The sequence below is a fragment of the Mus musculus genome, chromosome 12 (assembly GCF_000001635.26).
Source record: "Mus musculus strain C57BL/6J chromosome 12, GRCm38.p6 C57BL/6J".
In the NCBI taxonomy this organism is placed as follows: domain Eukaryota; kingdom Metazoa; phylum Chordata; class Mammalia; order Rodentia; family Muridae; genus Mus; species Mus musculus.
The window spans coordinates 77733178-77750916 of record NC_000078.6 but is presented as its reverse complement, the minus strand read 5'-3'; the positions used below and the strand labels follow the sequence as shown (position 1 = coordinate 77750916).

Here is a 17739-nt window from a genome sequence, read left to right as displayed (position 1 = left end):
CAGTCCCCAAACCCTCTGGTGTTTTTATCTTGCCCACCTTTGTGTTTAGCTGGGGATGGGGCAGAATGAAAAGTCCTCCCTTAGGGACACATTAAAATTTTATGCCTGGCCCAGAAAGCCTGTGAAAGACTTAGGGAAGGAGAAGGTCAACTAGTGGGCATCCTAGTAAGAAAACCCTTCTAGATCATCATAATGAGCTACCAAACTATTTACAACACTGTCGAGATATAGAATTCAAGGTCTCAGCCAAGTGACTCTTACCCATAGAATCTCAAACCCTGCTTAGGAAAAGAAAGTTGATAGTTGACTAGAGTCAACCACTTCTATATTTATGTATACATGCATATATATGTGTGTGTGTGTGTGTGTGTGTGTGTGTGTATCAGCATTCTTATTATCTGTACACATGCATTAATAAAAACCTTCCTTTGAACTAGTAATGTCTTACTGGTCTCCTCATTACTAAGCACATACATACATTTTTGCCTAGCAAACACATAAGTAGATGCTCACAGTCAGCTATTGGATGGAGCACAGGGCCCCCAATGGAGGAGCTAGAGAAAGTATCCAAGGAGCTAAAGAGATCTGCAACCCTGTAGGTGCAACAACATTATGAACTAACCAGTACCCCGGAGCTCTTGACTCTAGCTGCATATGTATCAAAAGATGGCCTAGTTGGCCATCACTGGAAAGAGAGGCCCATTGGACACACAAACTTTATATGCCCCAGTACAGGGGAATGCCAGGGCCAAAAAATGGGAATGGGTGGGTAGGGAAGTGGGGGGGGGGAGGGTATGGGGGACTTTTGGGATAGCATTCTAAATGTAATTGAGGAAAATACGTAATAATAAAAAATATTTTTTAAAAAAGTTGAGCTTTACCATTTTACGAGAAATCTCCTTCAGCGGCTTTACTGGCGATCCCTCTATTTTTCTCCGCTCCCTCTTCTGTCTATCCCCTTGTTTTGATCAAACATAAAACCTGGAGGGAAGGCAGCACAGAGGGCATCCTCTGCTTGTACATGGGGAAACAGGAAAGTGGAGTCACCCCTAGATTCCTGGCTCCAGTTCTAGAGACACATACCAGGCAGGAGGGGAGCAATGTCTAGGATACTTGGAAAAAGAGAGGTTTGTTTCCAGGAAAGTAAATGTCCTGTGGTGCCCAATTCAGTTCTCTAAAACGAAGACCATTCAAATGCTAGAAGCAGCCAAGGGAGGAAACATTGAACACCTTCAGTCTGAAGACTCTTGCTTTTGGGTACCTTATTGACTATTCCTCCAGCATCCTGCTGGGACCCAGACAAGCAGCCCATTCATTCATCACATCCCCAAACCTCACTTAGTTTCATGCTCTTTCCATAGCACCCTTCCTGGAGACAACAAAGGAAAATAAATAAATAAATGAAAGAATAAATAAATAAATAGGCAAATAAAGGCCTGTAGCCTTCAGTAAAGCTTTTCTACTAAAAGGCTTTTCTACTGATAACTGAATTAGGTATATATTGTTTTTAATCTCTAACTTCCTCCAGTAAGATTTATATTCTTGTTTTGCTTAAGATTCACATTTTAATGTGGTAATAAAAACAAGTGAGAAGGTCTCCTTGTGAAAGATCCTATTTAGTTAATTATAAGACCCCATGCTGCAAATCACCGCACTGAGCTTCTCAGACACAAAGAAAGCTGCTGTTGCTTCCCCCTCCCCCTCACATGGGCCACAGGAGCCTGAGAGCCATGTTGAAGGAGAAGGGCTGGGCCAGAGGTGGTGGGAAAGAGAGAGCAGGTCAAGATACCTGCCATGTGTTATGGAACCCTAAAAGCAAGCACCTGCCCAGGGGATGGTGAGTGGAAAGGGTCCAGAGTCTGGAGTCAGACCTTGTCCCCTCATTCCTGACATCTACCAACTCTGTGACCCTGTTCTTGGGTACATCATTTAACAACTCTGAAGTTCTCTTCTTCCCCATATTGATAATGATGCACTTTCAACCTGAGTTTGTTTTGAAAACTAAATTAGGTAATAGATTTAAAGAAGTAGACAAACATATACACAGCACCAAATATACTCTGGATCTTTCCCAGACAAAGGCTGACAACCTTGAGAGACATCTAACACAATGCACCTGACTTGCCATCAGTCATTGGAACTACAGGCAAGTAGTTAGAGACCTGCAAACAGACACTGGAGGAGGGGAGGGGATGTGGACTTAGCAAGTGTCTAAGAGAATGTGGTAGAATTTGGGCCCCATAGACTCATGTGTTTGAACAAACCTTTGGGGAACAGGGAATGGAATGTGGTGTTTTGAATATGCTTGGCCCATAGGAAATGGTGCTATCAGAAGGTGTGGCCTGGTTGAAGTAGGTGTGATCTTGTTAGAGAAAGTGCATCACTATGTAGGTGGGCTTTGAGGCCTTCTGTGGTAAGGCTCCACACCGAGGAAGAAAGGATCCTTCTGGCTGCCTGAAGAAAACTGTCTCCTCCTGACTACCTTCAGATCAAGATGTAGAACCCTTGGCTCGTCCAGCACCATGTCTGCCTGCAGGCCGCCATGCTTCCTGCCACAAAAATAATGGATTGAACCTCTGAAACTGTAAGCAAGCCTCAGTTAAGTGTTTTCCTTTATAAGAGTTGCTTTGGTCATAGTATCTCTTCATAGCAATGAAACCCTAACTAGGACAGTAAGACCCAGGTGGAGGAAAGCCAACTGAAGTCAGAAGCAAGGTGGAGAGATTTTAACACATGTCTAAGGCAAGTCAAGGAAGTGCATAGACTACAGTAAGAATAGGCTTTGTCATCTGAGAAGAACAACAATGAGGATGAAGACTACCAGACAGAAAATAGAGAAATAAAACCCTCTGCAGCACCATTCAGTGTAGAGACAGCATGGCCTGACTTTAAGGAGACCTTGGTTTTGGACTGTTCTCCCACTCCTGTTTAGGTGGGTAGTACTAGGGGAAGGGTAGCCCCAACAATCCGAGGTAGTGCGGCTATCATGCCTTCATGCCTTAAACATCAGCTCAAGGGAGCATTTATGCCTTAACAATTATTTAGAAACCCTTGAGGGCTTTATGCCTGGTGTAAATGCTAAACAATTGATAGTGGCTGCCTGGAACATTGCCTTATGAGATATTTTGAAGGTCATGCTGTAGACAAATGCTGTGATTGATTATTCATGTCTGCCAAGGGTCCAGGAATGATGAGCGAAGACACACTCACTATCTTTTTATCTTGAGACAGTCCATCCAGTTTCTTCTAGTTAATAGGCATCGGGGGGGGGGGGGGCGTGCCTATAAGGTGCTTGAGTTTGAGTTTATTCGTTGATGTATTCCTTCATTGAATAGCCCTGGCATACCATGCACCCTTTATCACTGCTGCAATGGAAGTAAGGCTTTCCTGTGGGACAAAGTTCTAAGGATCCAGAGCTCTTTTCCAGACTTCTTTGTACTTCATGTAGATTCAACATCAATGAGTAGTCCTCTAAAGAAGAAACTGTCAGCTAAGCTGTTGTAGGCAAGGAAATCGAGTTTCATCTGAATTTTGGAAGCAATGAGTGAAGTAATTCCTATTATCATTGCAAGTGTAGACTTTTGGATCTTTTACTAAAGGCACTGAGAAGAAGGGGACCATGCTAGTGGTAAGCCATCTGCCCTCTTTGTCATTTAAGAGAAACCTTCCTGACATTGGCCTTACTTCAGCCAAGCTCTGAGCATTACCAAAAATAGGGGTAATGTGTCTGCAGCGAATTGCCCCATATTTTACCTCTCTGCAAAATAGCTATTTAAATATCTACCGAGTCTGCACTTTCTGAATCATTAAGGCTTCAGGGTGCATCAATTACACTAATTTGGGAAAGTGATCAAATTCATGCAAGGTTGTTATTTTTAAAGAAAAGACATTTCAGCATATTGATGGGGAATTGGTGTCCGGAGTACATAGATTTCCAGTTATGTCCTGTCATGGCAAGAGTCCATCGGTTTCCTTTAAAAGATGGAGAACACATTATGCCTGGTATTAACAAAGATCAATTTCAGTAAAGGAAGCCATTCAACACAAGGGAATTGAGCTGAGCTGGGAATAAATGACGTAATGCTTGAAGCGATAAGGGATAAGTCATACCAGCCAGCAAGTTCTTGTGTAAATGATGATTGAGTGGAATTTTTGTCCTGGCTTTTCTACAGGAGGTGATTTTTCTTTACTGTAAAGTATAATATATCTATTTGGCATTGCCCATGAAGTATGCAGTTCATAATTAGCCTTCTTAAGGATTTCAGGTTTCTTTGGTCCTAACGTGAAGGGAGGGTCTTATCTCACCCACCACCTCGGCCCTGCTCTTCAAACCCCAGTGACAGCCCTTTATAAGAATTTTGCTTCTGCTGTTATCTTTCAAGAAAACTGCATTCTAAACTTCAATGCAGTGAATAGTCACAAAGACACTACGAGGATAATGTGGAAGATGTTGGAAATGGAGTGGAGATAAGCTTGCTGCTGAGATGTGAGATGAAATGAAAAACAGAAAAAGAAAAATGAGACGAATGGGGGCAGCTCAGGCGCAGAGTTTCTGTCAGCGTCTCTGGGAAAGAGCAGAATGAAACCCCGGGATTTTTTTGTTGGTGGTGGTTTTCAGGGGTTTTTTGGGTTTGGTTTGGTTTTTTTTGTTTTTGTTTTTGTTGGTTTTTGTTTGTCGTTTCTCTGTGAATTAATTTAAGTTCTACAAAAGTTACTGAGCTATTTGAGTATATTCATTTTAACATTTACAATTGGGAGACTGAGGTTTCTTAACAAGCTAAACTAGTGCCTGACTCATGGAAGTCCCCTCTTCCTTGTGCCTTATTGCTCAGTAGCTAATTTAGAAAATTTTAATTTTTTAAAAGGAACATTATTTCAATTATCTCAATTTTGATTTTCAGAAATATATATATATATATATATATATATATATATATATATATATTCCCCCTGTGTTAAGAGAAAAACTAGCAATACAAGTAGATTCTAAAAAGTGCCTTCCTGGTGTGATTTGGACAGTTTACATCAGTCAGGCTGTGATTTGGAGCCCATGCTTGTTGGGAACAGCACAGTAGAGATACAGAAAGTTCATTTTCACAGAGTAAAAGGGGGCCAGACAAGAGAAAAGCCACACAGAAAGGTTAGTTTGAGTTAAAGAAATAATGGCTCTTTCCTTATGGGCACCCTCTCTAGTCAGAAGGTAGAGAAAGACGGCTGCATTACCTAAATGCTGGGATCTGTGACCTTTCCAGCTCACGGATAGACGGCATCAGATCCTCTGGAACTGAAGTTACAGATGGCTGTGAGCCACCTTGGAGGTGCTGCAAACTGAACACAGGTTCTCTGCAAGAGCCATGAGTGTACCTAACCACTGAGCCATCTCTCCACTCCTACTATGTATTCTTCATAGTTACTTGTTCCAGTGACACCCTTTCCAATGCTCTTCTCTGCCCTCTGAGCTGACCTTCACTGACATCACACACTGGCCAACCAGAGTACAAGTGGATCCAAGTATCCTCTGTCTTGGGTCCTGTGAATGAGTATGACCGTGAAAACACCACAGTGCAGTCCTATCAAGTTAGAGATATCAACCTTTGACCCTTGACCATTCTTTTTTGCTCTGACATATCTGCTCTAACCTTCAGTGCTCTCCTCAAGCCCTCCAGTCTACTTCCTGTTCCCTGAGCTGGAGATTAGTAGGGAGTGGGATGAGAATTTCATCGAATCCGAATGTCTTGAACTGGGAGACTAGAGATCAAGCCAGACCAGAGCATGAGCCAGAGGTGCCACAGCAGATGAGATGGCCACTGATTAGTCCAGGTGGGAGTGCTCAGTGCAGGAGCCCCTGCGGCAGAGGAAGAGGGGGACTTTAGATTCTCTTCCACAGGGAGACCTCACTGGATTTCTAGGTTTGTTTGTTTCTTTGCTTGCTTTTTGTTTTTTCCAAATCTCAACTAAAAATGTCTAGCTTTATCTCTCCTTGAAACATACATTGTCCAAATCACAAATGAATTTACTTTGGGAGGCAATTTGCGATAAAGAATGAAGAAAAGATGCTAAATAATAGGATTTTGAGGGGTTGTTGTTGTTGTTATTTAACATTACGTTAGGCTAAAGTAGCTCTTTTCTGGAAGTTTGAAATTTAAATAGAGTACTGGCCCAATTCTTTTCCCTTCAGTTTCCATCACTCAATTTCTCAGCAGGTGTAGACTTCTAGCCTGAAGAAAGGCTCTTGGTCAGGGAGCACACTGACCAATAGAGTTGGGGGTTTTTGTTTGTTTGTTTTATTTTTATTTATTTATTTTTTTCGAGACAGGGTTTCTCTGTGTAGCCCTGGATGTCCTGGAACTCACTTTGTAGACCAGGCTGGCCTCGAACTCAGAAATCTGCCTGCCTCTGCCTCTGCCTCTGCCTCTGCCTCTGCCTCTGCCTCTGCCTCTGCCTCTGCCTCTGCCTCTGCCTCTGCCTCTGCCTCTGCCTCTGCCTCTGCCTCTGCCTCTGCCTCCCGAGTGCTGGGATTAAAGGCCTTCGCCACCACGCCCGGCCAATAGAGTTATAAAGAATGGCTGTGTTTAGCTTCTCCACCTCAGCTTGCTTTTATACAGCTTGATAGTGTGTGTGTGTGTGTGTGTGTGTGTGTGTGTGTGTGTGTGTGTGTGTGTATTATGAAGATTTAAGTGAGATGGAAAAAAGGGATGACCCAGAGCAAAGAATATCCAGTTATTTTACTTCTAATATTTTAATGTCTATCAACCTTGCCCTATGAGAGAAGGTAATCAATAGTAAGGGCTTTTATTTGCTGTTTTTTCATGCAGTTCTTAAGAATCAATTCCTTATTATAAAAGTCAGTAGATCCTTGTGGTCAAGCAGACCACAAAGACCCCATAGCCAATGAGACAGGGTTTAGTCAAAGTGCAACTATGGAGTCCTCTTTCTTAAGTCAGATACTCTCAGAAGGGAATAGACCTTGAACAATGGTCAGTGGGCAGATGCACCCCCAAAGCCTAGAGCTATTGGCGGATGGGAGAGCTGTGGCTAGGGCATCTCTTCAGACATAGTCACTGAGCTAGTCAGATGTTTAAATTAGATGTAGTGAAAAGATGGAAGAGATAATTCTTTAAATGTGTTTCTATTCTTTGAAGAGCCAGAATTGTTGAAGTTTGCTCTGTTGCTATGTATTGAAATGCTAAGTGCAGACCCCCAAGAACTGGTTTCCCTAGAGACAGAGTCCACAGTAGAGCCCCAAGTGATGCTATGTGACTGTGCCCCCAAGTTATTTCTATTGGTGAATAAAGATGCCAACAGCTATTATCTGGGCAGAAGAGACATAGTAGGGGGTTTAGGGTTCCATGGCCTAGGATTTGGGGAGAACCAGGAAGAGGGAGAAAGTGGACAGAGGAGGAAGCCACCGTGGGTTCAGTGAACCATGAACTAATGCCCATGTGTGTAGGCTAATTAGAGTTTAGAGCAGTCTAAACAAAACATGGCAAAATACACAATGGGATTATTGGCTGGAAATAGACACAATAGTAGAAAGGATAGATATCTGCCCAGTTCTTGTACTGATTAAAGCTTATTATAAAGGCTTATTATTGTATGTGTCTTTTATCCAGAAACTAAATGGTTAAAGACAGGGTTAAAAAAAAACCCAGATTGGGGTTAAGCAACTTCTGCAACACAGAATGCTTATTTCTAAAAGCCTGACAAATTATTCTAAAGTAAAAATTACTAACATTTGTTTTGTTAGTATCCGTTTAGTCACTGGATTATTTATGATAAATAAATATTTATTTCTGAAAGAGGAATTAAGGGACTAAGAAGTGAGCATCCTGTACTTAGCAAAGGGCAAGAGCTCTCATTCAATCACTGCAGTCATTTCTCTCCTTCCCTTTCCTGCACTTTGCCCCTGTCTTCCTGCTTCTCCGTGAGAGAGCCTTTCTCCCCTACTTTCCTCACCCTTCCCTTTCATAAGCCTTGAGTTGGTGCCCAGAAACTACTAACTGTGCAAAGCCATTCCCACCCCTGACCCTGCCCAGCTTCATCTATATTCATGAGGCAGGGTCATTCAGTCCCTGCCAGATGGATGACGCTGAAGCAAGGACCCCCTGATTCCTGGGTTTTTTTTTCTTCAACCCCCTACTCTTTCTTCTGTTTTCGGATCTCTGATAGTACTTCCCATTGGCACAAACCAACTATAGGCCAGAGGGCAAAGGGGTCTTGGTACCACCTCTAGGAGGTTTCTTTGGGTGTGTGTGCGATTATTTAATGGAGGTTAGAGGATGAGTGGAAGAAGTGTTAAGGGAAGGAAACATACAGACTTAACAGAGAGATGACCCCACCTACGAACATCATAAGCCTGGTCAGCTGAACAAATGACAGATGTTTTAGCCCTTTTACTTCAGCCCTTCGCTGACCTCCAAATGGCCGAGGAGATTCCTTTCTTGGTGAAGTGTAGAGGGCAGGACCCAGTGTCACGCTGAAAGCTCATTTTTCTCATCCTCTTCTCCTTTGTGGGTGGTTCGTTGTCCAGAGCAGTCAACAGATGCCTCACCTCCCATGCCTGCCTAACTGGCAGCTCCATCTCCTGACTCCTCCCATCTCCTCCTCCTCCAAATGCTAAAAAGGAATAAAAGTTTCCATGAATGATCTTCTGAATGAACCCTGGCAGAGGTCTACCTGCTCAGACTGTGACAGAGCAAGACAGAGCAAGGGTCCTCCATCTTGTATTCTTGCTGAGGCCATTGTTGGTTCAACTAGAATTTGATCTCCCTGATGATTAATCTCATGGAGAAATACCAAACTCTGCTCTCAGAACTCAAGATCAGGATATCTTAGCTGACTTAGCTTCTGTTAAGCTGCCTGCTTGTGTGATGCCCCTTTCCCCCACTTGCAGTGAGATACCAGGATGTGGTTTTGCCTTAAAAAACAAAAAAACAAAAAAACAAATCTGTTTTCTGGACAGTAGGAACTATGCCCTGGTCCCTGAATACCTGGGTGTGGTCCCAGCAGCTGGAATAAAGGCTTTCAATTGGCTATCACCTTCACCTGAATGGTCATCTGTAACAAAATGGCATCTATATCTGGGACATTCTTCTTCCACGCCTGTTACCAAGTGCAAGTGACACGAAGTTGGTCTTCAGCATCTCCTCCCTTATTCACAGAGACTCTAACAAGTGCCTAGAAATGTCACTTTCACCACTTTTTATTGGGTTTGGGTTTTTTTTGTTTGTTTGTTTGTTTTGTTTTTTTATGAAGGGCCCTCAAAATAGAGCAACCTACAAAATCCCAACTTGTCCTTTGCTCTATGTCTGTCTACATTGACATCTTTCTTGCCTGTGAATGGCTGGGAATGTTTGCAACAACTCAAAGGAGAGTTCAATCATATATGATAGACCTATTGGCCGAGACATACTGTCTAGTCAATGGACCCAAACCAAGAACAATTGCAGGGTGTTACACATCCTAGTAACCCTGTGACCATGAGCATAGTGGGTGACACTGATGACAGAGATAGACTCGGAGTCTGGCCAGTCACAGAGATCTCTGCTCCCAAGTTTAATAAACCTCTCACCACGTGACCCTGTGACATAGTCATCTCAGTAGCTGGCAGGCCAACATACACACCTGATTTTGTGGGAGGTGTGATATAGAAACTTCTGGACAGACACTTCCATTATGGAACTTTCCAGACTGTGGACAAGGAAGCCCAAACCTTTGCACCTGGATGTATTTAGAGATGTCAGGCTTTGGACAGCCCTAGATGTGTCTCCAGAGTTGGGTCACAAAGATGAAGTGATGGCTCATTAACTCCATAATTCCTAAGCCCTAAGTCACACCGCCAGGTTTCCTGTCATCCATAGCATGCCTGCTATGTCTCTTGTCATTAGCTTCAAGAACAAATGCTTTAATCAGAATCTTCCTTCCTAAAAAAGCAAGCCAGAAAGACCCAACCTAGACTATGAACCCACTATATGCATGCACTGGGGATCAAGGAAACATTATTTGCCACTGAAAATATTTGCCTATATTTTAGAACCTCCCAGGCCCTTGTTTAGAGAGGAGGGGGGAAAGAGGAAAGGAGAGGTGACAGGCATGGAGGAGATAAGAAAGGACAAAAGAAAATACAAAAGAGATTAAGGGCAACAGCTCCGTTAGATGTATGATCTGGGACAAGAAACTATCTCTGTCAAAGTGCTAGTTTCCAATCTGTAGAATGAGAATAAGATGATACCCATTCGCTAGGGCTTCTGTGAGGGTTGGCTATGCAAACAAGTGGGAACCCCTTGAGTACCATCCCCTGGCTCACAAGGAGAGTTTAGCAGGTCTGAACCAATGTTATCCTACATTTTCCTGGGTTGCCTCTCAGGTTGTCTTTGAATGAAAAAAGGACTAGAAACCTGAGCTTTGGGGTCATGGGACTCCTGTTGCTTGATTGTTCCCCTCCATGTCTCCATCTGTAGAACAGGGATGCTGACAGTGTCTACTTTATCAAGTATATTCTATGTAACAAATGAGTCTGGCTCCATGTATGAACTTTCATTCTCTGTGATGGACAGTGGAAGGGTTGTATCGTTTAAAAATTATAAATTATACAGCTTAGGGTTGCCTGTATGCTTGTTCATATTTGAACCTCTGTCAATACTCGTCCTCCATCCTGAGATAAAAGTTTACCATCATAGATGGTGTCGTAGTCAGGGTTTCTGTTCCTACGCAAACATCATGACCTAGAAGCAAGTTGTAGAGGAAAGGATTTATTCAGCTTACACTTCCACACTACTGTTCATCACCACAGGAAGTCAGGACTGGAACTCAAGCAGGTCAGGAAAGAGGAGCTGATGCAGAGGCCATGGTGGGATGTTCTTTACTGGCTTGCTTCCCCTGGCTTGCTCAGCTTGCTTTCTTGTAGAACTCAGGACCACCAACCCAGAGATGACACCACCCACAATGGGCCCTCGCACCTTGATCACTAATTGAGAAAATGCCTTACAGCTGGATCTCATGGAAACATTTCCTCAAGGGAGGCTCCTTTCTCTGTGATAACTCCAGCTTGTGCCAAGTTGACACACAAAATCAGCCAGGACAGATGGTCAAGACCCTGAAGAAAAGTCAATCCAACCTCCATAGTCCACATGATGCTACAAAGATTTCCTTCTGGAACATTCACTGCAGGGTTGGCACTCCTATGTGGGAAGGGGGTGCTGAGGACTCCCCGGAACTCTTGGCTTCACTGAGACACTTGACAAACTGGTCCCCCAGGGCCACCAGGAAGGGAAGAAAGAATGACTGTGTTCCAGGCCTGGAGGACAGGCCCACTCTGGCATACACTCTGCCTGCTCCTTTCCAGCTGGCGGGTCTGCTTAATGAACTGTGCTGCAGCCACATTGAAAGGGGCTTTTTGATGGGCAGAGTTATTAGCACTTCATTTTAATTATGCCTCCTGGTGTTTTCCCCATTGCTTTTCTTTCACTTTACCTGACAGTGCTATTAGTGGCTTCCAAATACCAAATGGTAACAAGTAAATTGAACTACTGTAAATGGGGATGAATTATTAGGCCGGTTGGAAAACAAAGGACATTAATCTCGTTCCTGTGTCAAGTGAACAGGCCCTGCCTCCTTGAGAGCCCAGGAAGAGAGAGCCATCCTATCTGGGAGTCACTTGTGTAGGAATAGAGTCTAATTCTTCACATCGGGTGAGGACAGCCTACTCTAAAAGTACAGAGAACGCCTCCATAGCTTCTCAATGCAGCTTCTACATGAGGTAGAAGAGAGGGGGCAGCACACTGGTCCAGGGAACCCTGAGAACACAGAACTAACAAATACAGAAGAGCTGGGAGTGTTGGAGAGAGAAGGCTGTTTATTTATGGAGAAATTCCATTTGGTGCACCTGATGGCCAGTGTCCTGCCTGAGATCTATTCTCTGGGGAGAAGGAGGGTTCACAGGAGAGATTATTTAGGAAGTTCTACTGGCAGCAAACTCTCCTGACATTTCTTTGAAAGATACTTTTCCCTTTTCTGTTTCCCAAAAACATGGTTTCACAGATAGACTACGCTTCAGGGCCCTTAGTTTCTCCCAGCCCTTTAGAGACAGGGTCTCTTGCTGCTGGCTTCCCCTGTGGCTGCAGAGGAGGTGATCTCAGTCCATTACTGTGGCTAAGATCTGAATCTCTCCTCCAGCTACTTTTGAGATCTTCTCTTTGCTTTTGGTGTTCCAATGTTAAAGACGGTTCACCACAATGTGGCAAAGTGTGGATTTCTTTTTATTATCCTGCTTGGAATTTGTTACAGTTGCAAATCCAGAAACTTCTCAGTATATATTCTTCTCATGGGATCTCTCTCCTATCTGTTTGTTTTCTCTGTTGTCTCTCTCTGGAACTGTATTTAGACTCTTATCTGGTTTCTCTGTATCTGTCTCAGTACTTTACCTGTGGGAATCCCTGGAGGGAGAGAGAGAGGGAGGGAGGGAGAGAGAGAGAGAGAGAGAGAGAGAGAGAGAGAGAGAGAGAGAGAGAAACCTATTTCTTCAGAGATGGTTCTCATTGGCCTCTGCTTTCCATGCTGGGCTGTTTAACTGACTGCTCACTAATTAGTCCTTTTGTTTTGGGCGTACATACAAGTGTGTAAAATCAAATCCCAAATTTCCCTGGGACTCAGACCTTAGCCACAAACCTTCATCCACCTTGTTTGTGCAGTTTCCCCTGGTTCACCCCTTCGTTGAGGGTAGTGCATGTAGAGACGCATGTCATTCCATCTCCTTACTCTGTGGGGACCTAGTGCCTGTACACACCTGCCCCAACATGGCCATGGAAACCCAAGGCTCTAGAAAGGAGAGCAGCTGCTGGCTTTCGTGGCGGTGTTATTTTCAAAGCCCTTCTGTACTGTCTCAGGTTTATGAGTTTTTAAGAACATTTTATTCCGTCTTTAAAGGTTATTTCTTGTTTGGTTTGGAAAGGAAGGAGATTGCTAGAAACAAGAAGTCCAAGTAAATTTCCTCTCCTAACCATTTTCTAGCTTCTGACCTTTCCTCTGCTCAGTATGCCTACACATATATCTTTAAAGAAGTTTCTCTTCTTGTTTATGACTCACCTCCATAACAGCAAAACTAGCAGGCAATGGGGAGTCTTATCAAAAGAAAACAGTGTTTGATTATCTGTCTCCTATTACTTAAGCTTCTGTTTTTATATATGCTTCATATGTATGTTGTACATGTGAAGGACATGTCTACAATGTCTAAATTATTAATAAGTATATATACACATATTCATGCATGCATATATACACGGAGTTACGTAATGCCTTGCAAAGCCATTGGGAGCACATTGCTTCTTGTGATTTTTTTTCAACAGTTGGAAAGAGAATATCCAGAACAATATACATATTAAACTCTATTTCTTCCAATGAAAACCAAAGGTCTGGCAGGGTTATGAAAGCAGGTTCTGCACTCAGGGTGGAGATGGGCCAGCAGTGCTCTTGCCAGGCCCTTTCTCTAAGACTCATTTCATTTCTCCGCTGCAGCCGGCACTTCCTCATCTCAGCATTTCTCTCCTCTGTGTAATATGCTTCTTCATACTTTTTCGATTCACCCTATTGACACGGCAATAGCATAGTTTCTCTGTTTAAAGAAAAACAATCTGACTGCTGTGAAAAGCATCAGAACAACTGCAAAAACAACTGACAGCTCATGGCTCCCTGTCACCAACAGGAGCTTCCCTCGGTTATCTGACCTCTGGGAATCTTGCCTGGGTTTCTAGTCAGCTTTCTGTAGTCATTTTCCTCTCTGTGTCTGTCCAGATTATGTGTTTAAACTTTTGAGAAGACATTTTGTTCTGGTGCTGAACACAAAGGCCAGAGATCAAGAGAACTAGTCCGCTGAAGCTGGAGAGATGCTCAACGGTTAAGAAGAAGACCTGGGTTCAGTTCCCAGAACTCACATGGAAGCCCACATCCCCTTTAATTCCAGTTTCAGGAAACCTGATCCCCTCTGAGCCCTGTGAATACTTCCATACGTGCAGTGTAAATAGACTCATGTAGGCACACATGCATGCACATTAAAAAAACAAAAATAGAAGGAAAGCCAACTGACTTCATGAACACACAAGAAGTCTGCAAATAGAATTCAGAGCTCTCTTCCCCATTTTGAAACATAACTCCAGTTTGGTTATTCTTTCTTTATTATAACCACAGGACCCTTACTTCTAACACTGAAATGTAGGACCTCAAGTGGAAATTAGAAAAATGTTCAGTCTATAGCTGTTTTCTATTTGAGGTCTTAGAGCACAGTAAATAGAAGTCCCAGAATGAAGTGTGTGTGTGTGTGTGTGTGTATGTGTGTGTGTGTGTGTGTGTGTGTGTGTGTGTGTGTACATTGGTATAATCCTGGTGATAGCAAGATCAAACCTCACACAGTGACAAGTTTTTAGGTATGGAACTGTGAAGCTCCAGTTTACCAGTTCTAAGAACACATGATACCCACAAACAAGACATTTTTTTTTTTGCTACAATGCTGTGTGCTCTGCTGCCCCTATCACACAAAAGCATGAATTGTCCCCGTCATACCTGAGTCACTCCCAAAGACATGTAAAGCTAAAGCCAGAGTCATTTGTCCTCCAAATCTTTCAGAACCCTGAGCCCATTAGCATAGACAGACACAGACTCTGATCACACTGTGCCAATGGGCACTATTACCTCCTGTTCAGTCAAGTGAGACATGCTGGGTCTCCAAATAGACTGTGTTTTCTGAGGTATCAGCCCTCCCTGTCTATATTTTCTCCTTAAGGGAGACATTTTTTAAAAGCCTATTTCACACAATCAATTTTAGTGGGCCCTTTAAACTGGGAGGAGATTTGGAGGTAGCTGAGTTTGTTTTAACAATAACTTTGGCTTATTGAAGTGAGCATTTGTGTATCATGCCCTCATATGACAGTCATTATAGACAGAAAACTTGAAATGCTCGTTGCTCTGACATAGGTAGTAAAGAGAATTGAGGACATTTTTATAGGACCTAAAGACTGTTCCAATAAAAGGAGAAAAAAATCAATTTGCGCATGATAGGCAAGAAGAAGAGACCTGTGAGGAGCTAAAAGACCCTAGCTTGGCAGGACACAAGGCAGAGAAAAAGTTAATCTTGAACACTCAGTTAACTGTTTACTGAGCAATTATTAGTTCCCAAATGTGGTGACTTCTGATAATATAGTAACTAACAGGATGTCATCCCTGCCTGTAGGAATATCATCACAGACCTTGGAGTAGGAGCTAGGCCATTGGATGTAAGGGTAAGTAGGAAGTAAGAAGAGGGGTTCGGAGAATACAGGAAGGCCTCCCTGACCTGCCAGGACAAGACTTGGATATTTTTGTTTCAGACTAGGGCTGAGGTATGAAAGATTCAAGAACAATAAATAAATAAATAAATAAATAAATAAATAAATAAAGTCTCTTTGAGAAACTTCCAAGAAGTTCTTTACATTTCTACTAACTCAAAGAAGGAGCCAACAGGAGGGAACGCTGAAGAAACGAGCTAGGGTCGAGATCACAAAAAGCCTTATGTGATTCCAGCCAATGGAACACCAAGCAGCAGACAAAAGCAATCAATCATATTTCCATTTTGAAAGACGGTGTCCTGGTTTGTGTCTGTGTTTGTTTGTTTGTTTGTTTTGTCAACTTGAACCAAGAAAGAGTCATTTGGGAAAAGGGAAGCTTAATTGAGGAAATTCCTTCATAAGACTGGCCTGTAGGCAAAGGTTTGGGGGTATTATCTTGATTAATAACTGATGTGAGAAAGCCAAGCTCACAAGGATGTGGGGGTGAGAGGGTATCATCTCTAGGCAGGTGTTTCTGGGTGGTATAAGAAGGTAGCCTGAGCTAACCATGAGAAACAAGCCAATAAACAGCAGTCCACCAAAGCCTCTGCTTCCATTCTAGCCTCTTGCCTTGAGTTCCCTCTCTGGCTTTTCTCATTGATGGTCTGTAATGTGGAACTGTGAGTTCAAATAAACCCTTTCTTCCCCAGATTGCTTTTGGCCATAGTCTATTATCACAGCAATGAGACCCTAACAAGACAAATGGTGTTTGTTGGCTGCAGTATGGGAAATGTAATATGGGTGGAGGCAGTAGAGGTGTGGACAGGAAACAAGTTGGGAATGATTGCAGTAGCCTGGACTCAATCAACGGGCATGGGATGGAGAGATGTAAAAAGGCTGAGGATAGTTTAGGAGGCAGATACTAACAAGATGTAGAACTAGGTTGGAATAGAAAAGGAGACAGGAGAGAAACTAGGAGGACTCTGGCTTCAGCCATTGGAAGGAGATGGTGTTGTTCACTGAGATGAATCAAGAAGGAAGGCCATCCAAAAGAGGCAAATGGTGAGTTATATTTTAGGCCTCTCTTTTTGTTTGTGGCATATCCAATAGACTCCATGTGTCTGGAGCACAGGGGAAGGGGACAGATGAGATTCAGAGATTGTGAGCCTATTCTTGTGAACAAGGTAATGAGGTAGGGATGAGTTTACTCTATGTACAGGAATAAGAGAAGAATACTCCCAGGAAACAAAGTAATACCTCAGAGAAAACATGAGAATGCCCAGGAGGCAGCGTGAGGATCAGCAGGGGAGACCCAAGTGTGGATCATGTCAAAGGGAAGGGAAGAGGCTTTGGGAATGAGGAAGAGGCTTTGGGAATGAGGAAGAGGAAGAGGAATGAGGAAGAGGAATGAGGAAGAGGAAGAGGCTTTTGGGAATGAGTGGATTGTCAAAAATGTCAAAACCTGCAAAGACAGTATGCATGAAGCACAAGAAAAGAAAGCCAAGGTTTTCTTCACTATTGTCAACAACTCAGAAACCATGATTAGCCCAGAATGAGCAGGTCCAGTGGTGTCTTAGAGGGGAAGACAAAGCTGTCTTCAGTCCCAGAGTCGATGATGGGCCGGGGGCGGGGGGGGGGGGGAAGCTAGTGGTAAAAATTAGCATTTGTGGATAGGAAAATCTCTCACACAGAGGGAGTGAAACAGAGTGCTAAAAGGAAAATGACTTGGGATAGAAGGCAATTATTTAGGAGCCAGCACTAGAGGAAAGTAGAGCTGATTCGAATGCTGATGATAATCGGAGATAGGGAAGGAGTGTTCCCTGAGATGGGAGGCAGAGGAGGTGATGATGGGGCGGCGGTGGTGGTGGTGGTGGTGGTGGTGGTGGTGGTGGTGGTGGTGTGTGTGTGTGTGTGCAGTGAGGTGCTTGCCTGAGTGGGAAACTCATTAACAAGTACAAAACACCAAGAGCCTCCACCAATAAATACAGATGAAAATTCAGTGCAATGGCACTGCTAATGCCTTTGACTCCTGAGTCAGTCAGAGCTCAGTCGTGTGGCTTCCCTGATTTTGGCTAGACTTACTTGTCTGAGACTGGTCACCTTAAACAGCAGCCAGTGGGAACTTCTACAAGGAAAATGAGATCTCTTTGGGAATGGTAGAGTTTTGTAATGGCAATGTGTATACTATAGTCAATGGTAGGTATATTTAAAGAAGCTGAGGTAATGAGGAGGTAATAAAGGCACAAGTAAGAATTATGTAAGCTATCTGAGAAAAAAAATCCTTGACTGCTAGGATGGCATTGGTCAAATGCAGTTTAAGACAGGTCTTCACAGAAGCACTTCTGTGTAAGGTACAGCCTTTGTATGCGTTGGGGTGCTAGCAGAGTGTTTCTTGCATAATTATTATTATCAGCCTACGTTGTTTGAGACCTCTAAGCATTCCTTA

General features: G+C 43.2%; 1 long non-coding RNA gene across 1 annotated transcript in view; it reads right to left on the bottom strand.

Moving 5' to 3' along the window:
- The window catches only part of Gm35440, a 36730-nt gene extending 35712 nt beyond the window's left edge, over nt 1-1018 (bottom strand). The window contains exon 1 of the long non-coding RNA XR_381711.3: nt 882-1018. This is a non-coding gene — a long non-coding RNA (predicted gene, 35440). The remainder of the gene's footprint in view (nt 1-881) is intronic.
- Between the last annotated feature and the right edge of the window lie 16721 nt (nt 1019-17739).